The sequence below is a fragment of the Protopterus annectens genome, chromosome 13.part0, assembly GCF_019279795.1.
Source record: "Protopterus annectens isolate FY-2018-M chromosome 13.part0, PAN1.0, whole genome shotgun sequence".
NCBI classification, from domain to species: domain Eukaryota; kingdom Metazoa; phylum Chordata; order Ceratodontiformes; family Protopteridae; genus Protopterus; species Protopterus annectens.
In genome coordinates this window covers 1217404108-1217409107 of record NC_056747.1, presented here as the reverse complement: position 1 = coordinate 1217409107, position 5000 = coordinate 1217404108, and the positions used below count along the sequence as shown (strand labels likewise).

Below are 5000 nucleotides of genomic sequence, written 5' to 3'. Positions count from 1 at the left end.
AAGAATTTTGTTTGATATGAGCATATGATATTTGTCAGGGGAAAGTTCTACACCAGATTATGTTTGCATCATAGTCTTGTCTGGTATTGGTATATGCATATTGCTATATGTGTGCTAGTGTGGGGCATTTAGTGCATTCTGGTATTTATTTATTATTAATTAGTGTACCACATAAAAAAGGTGTCAGGTGTAGGAATATAGATGAATGTAGAATAATCTGGATTTGCTAATTTTGCAAATAAAAAAAAAAAAAAACAGCATTGCCTTGTGTAGGGTAGGGAAAAATAAGAACTAAAGAGTAATAAAGAATTCTATTTTTGGCTTTAATCAGCAGAACTATGGCATAGATGGCATCAGTGATAATAAAAACACAAAAAGGCAGGATGAATGTAAGACCACTGTGGCTACGGAAAGACACGACTAGTGAAGAAAACATAATTAAAGTGGGAGGTGGGGGAGGGGTAGAGGAGGGGGTGCTTCACAAGAGGGGAGGTAGAGGAACAATGAAGTAAGTGAGCTCAGCAAAGATATGGGTGGAACAGGAGTTAGTAAAGAGCAACAGGAAGGGAACAAGGACTTGTTTAGATGTATTTCACAGAGAAAGGAAGGGAGTACTGACCTCACCAGCTTGTGTAAAGATGGGAAGAAGGTCTGATATGCTTTGGAGAAAGTTTTTTGTTATTTGTTTATTATTTTGCCATTTTGCAAAGGGTTATTGATTGGGGGTTTGTCCACTTTGTTTCCTGTGACCCCCTGCTCCCTCCCATCCCCTCCTCTCCCCTCTGCAATACTACAGAGAGTAGTGCCATTGTCTAGGTTTAACCCTTCTGGGCTGGAGTACCGAGCTCCAGGCCATGTCTGGCAATAACAAGTGCAGTGGGAGGGGTGGTAGTAGGCCTGTGAACCACCACTGCTACTCATGAAGGGTTCGATCTCTAACTTCCCTTTAGGACTAGGTGTGCAGCGGGTGCTTTATGAAGGCTGCCCCCTACCTCTGCGAGAGACATCGTCAGGAGCCTGCCCACCCATTCTCATAGGCTGATGTCCCTAACAATATTACTATCTCCACCAGATAATCTAACATTTGGAAACAACCAACACATATGTCTCCATTCCCTTCTCTGGGAAGTTGTGAGCAGACCCTGCCTTTTCATTCCTGTCCTTCACAGCTGTAACAGGCAGCCAACCCACTAACAAAATTCAAGTCCAAGGTCACATCATTGTCAGGGCTTTATCTCTCTGAAGATGAAGTACTGAATAAATACTTTACCACAGTATTCAGTAAGGAAAAAAAGAGTTAGGGTGCTATGCTGGGAAGGTGCAAGTGCAAAATAGGGCTAGAAATGCCCAAATAGCAGAAAAGAAAGGTAGAAAATGAGGTGAGAAATGGATGCCCTATAGAAGGACAAGGTACAGGGACCAGATGGGTTATCTCACTAATTTTCAAAAACCTGGCCAGAATGTTGGCCAGTGCACTAGGAAAAGTTTTCAATGAGTCAGTGTTTCATGCAAAAGTGCCATAACACTGGAAGATGGTAATGGTGACACCTTTGCATGTTTAACAAAATAAAAAAAAACACAAACTCTAAACCAGCCAGCCTGATACCAGTGACTAGGAAGATAATGGAAAAATATCATGATGGGATAACTCGTTCCTTTCTTGGAAGGCAACAACTTCCAGAATAGCAACCAACTCTGGTTCATGACCATATGGAGGTATGAATAAAATCTGATCCAGTTTTATTACTGGGTAATCACAGCCCCAAACAAAAAAATGCCAGTGGATGTTGTCTTTGTGGATGTCATGACATTTTTTGGCATAGTCCAAGACACGTCCACAGGGTAACCTGAGAGGCATGGATGGAACAGAAAATAAGGAGTGGATAGAGACTTGGCTGTATAGTATAGAAGATGTTGGGATGTTGCCATCAGATGCCTCTAGAGTCTTTTCTGGGTCCTTTGCTCTTTAGTCTGTTTTTCTCAGGCATATATGAGGAGGTATATAACATATGTAACATGTATAACATATATAAAACACACATAGATAGTAGCCTTACCTTCAACCACAGTGGTGAGGAAATCCTTTTATGTTGCACAACTTATAATTAAGGGCATGGCATCTAGGACCAAAGAGGTCATTATTCTACTGTACTCTACCCTTATCAGACCGGTCACACAGTACAGTGTTCCCTTTGGTATGTACTTGACCAGGCATATGCAGCAACTATAGCAACCTCAGAGTTTCCTTGCAAAAAGAATACAAGGTGTAACATACCTGCCTTATGCAGAGCACCTTAAAGCCCTTTTCCTCTACTTAGTCTCCTGTAGATTGCTAAAGGTTAATGTATGCCTAGCTTACAAGGCATCTGCAAACCCCACACTTAGGAAACTCCTTCATAGTCGTAAGTCAAAGAGTACCAGAAATAGAAGATCTGGGGACCTGAGAGATAGATATGTGTCTTAGAGACTGTCCCTCCTATGGAACAGGCTTCCCAACCATGTGAAGCAGTGTTCATCTGTTACCCAATTTAAGTGCAACCTAGACCAATTGGTGGAGAATAGGAAATATACACTGGGCATGACACTTATGTCCCTTATGGAGAGAGATAGATTATAAATGCCTAACTGTCAATGTCCTATTCAGATACAGGACATCATTATTCTTGTGGGAAAACTTGACTCGGCTTAGAATGCCCCCAGGTCGTTTGCCAAGTAACAGTCTATGAGTATATGATAAACTTCTTCACAAATGACACAGAGGTGGAGACTGCAGTGCTAGTGGAGGATAAGCTGTGGGAGAGCCTTAAGCAGGACTTGAAGAAATTGTGAGCAGAAGCATTGCATTTGAGGTTCAGTTCAGTTCAGAAGAATGCAAAGTAATGCTTTTGCACCACAGCAACCCATATGCAAGGAACCAGCTGGGAATAGAAATGAAGACAACAGAGCATGAAATGTACTTGGGGTGTTTATTGCATCAAGAAAGGGCCCCTAGAAAACGTGTGAAGGTGGTCAATAGCAATATCAAATGCACCACTGAGGTGCATTTGTAGGGGGTACAGATTCCAAAAGCAATGAAGTAATGTTTCCATTATGCAAGGTATTGTGGGTACCACTACTTGAATACTGCATGCAGTTCTGGAAGCCATACAAAGGAAGTGATGATAGACTATGAGAGAGAAAGTCCAGAGAAAGGTCACTAAAAAGGTAAGAAACATGGAGAGAAAAAACAATTATTAATGATCATTAAAAGAACTGGAACTTCTTGGAGAAAAGGTGAGGTAGAGAGGACATAGTATGCACTAAGTAGATAATATGAGAGAGATGTGAAGGGAACAACCTGAGCAGGAAGGAAAGATAGGAAAGGAAAAGCTACATTTAGCAACTAAAGAAACAAACTACTCTCTAGATGTAAGAAGTCCTTCTTCATGCAAGTGGAAGTAGATGAATGGAATGGATCCAGAAAGAACTGGTGGAAAAAGTAGCTACAGATGCATTCAGCTAAGCTTGGGAGATATGGAAAGGGGATAAGGAGGCAAAGAAATAGACAAGAAACAGAATATTAAATGCATCAAACGAGCCGACTGTATAGGCAGAAGGTCTCTTTCTACTGACTAATGGCATTAAAACCAACATAACTTGATAGTTCTTTAAAGAAACCCCACTTACGTTTATGCCCCCAATGACAACTGCATCTGGTTGATCTTGACATATACTAATATACAATGCTATTTTTTGATTTAGCTATTTGTCTCTTTGGAAAAATTGCAGCTGTTCCACTATGAGAGAATATGTGACTGTATCTACCACTCTGTCATGCAGCAAGAAAACTTTACTTCAATATACTTCACCCTGTATTATATCTTTGGTTCTTTGGTCCTTATTTCCTTGGTTGATTATTGCAAAGGAATAAGACCATAAACATCAGCCTGACGTTCTTGAGTTTTATTCTCTGACTCCCATTGGCTTCCTGTGTGACTCTAAGCAAGTCACTTAAACAGACAGCACTTCTGAGTCACCCATGCAAAGAGACATTTGTGCTTAATGAATTTACTCATTTAAAACATGTATAATATAAGCTAATATCTTGCTAGGATATAGCAGGCCATCAAAGCTGAAGATCATTTCTTAAACAATTTAATTAACTGATGGCCTGAATACATACTACTGCAGTGCTCCTCCTGGAGTTAGAGATGATGTAGTGTGGCTTTTTACCCCTAATTAGTACATTTAAGCCACATATTACTCTTACCCATATTTTATTCACTATTTAATGCACACTTTAAGGGCATAATGTAGCATAAGACATCTTTCAGATCCTTTAGTTCACTCTCTGAAGTGTTTTTAATTACATTTCCTTAACACTGTACACTAGTAACCCCACCATGGTGTCTGACACATTATGACATCATTTTAATTGTGTGCCCTTTTCCACAATTATGTTATACAGACAAAATCTGGTGTGCCTCTGCTCTCATTATAACCCTGCTACCAGGTCTCCTGACTCCATGGAGGGCCGGGGGATGAGGGAGTAGCCAAGCAATGCAGCAATCTAATTCCTCTCCAACAAAGCAGCTGAGTGTTATGCATTTTTTCATCCTTTCTTGGGCCCGACTTGTACAACCTGAACTATTAATCAAACCAATCAAACCTAGGTCACTGGGACACTAAACAGAAACTTTACCACTGTGTCATCTGGTCAGTCTACATTACACTTTTAAAATTTGTCTTTAAGGTATAGCGAGATGACCTTCTCCAATCAATAAAATATTTTTTTTCCATTTTGTAAACATAGCTCACAAGAGGGGAATATTTTTTGATAAATAAAAAAATATATTTTTTTGAGAAGATGGCTAATTCTTCAGTAATAGTTGGCCAGCTTTCCAAAAAATGCAGATTTGCCAAATGGGTCAGTGCAAGGGGGCTTTTTGCCTACTAACATTTTGTATCAATGGTGGTATTTGTTATAATAATAATAATGAAAGAGATTTCAGTCCCATAGA

At 39.9% G+C, this 5000-nt stretch overlaps 1 protein-coding gene across 2 annotated transcripts in view; it reads left to right on the top strand.

Annotated features, from left to right (window-relative positions):
- Positions 1-5000, top strand: part of ITGB3 (integrin subunit beta 3) — a 1138779-nt gene that overhangs the window by 376595 nt on the left and 757184 nt on the right. The window lies entirely within an intron of this gene.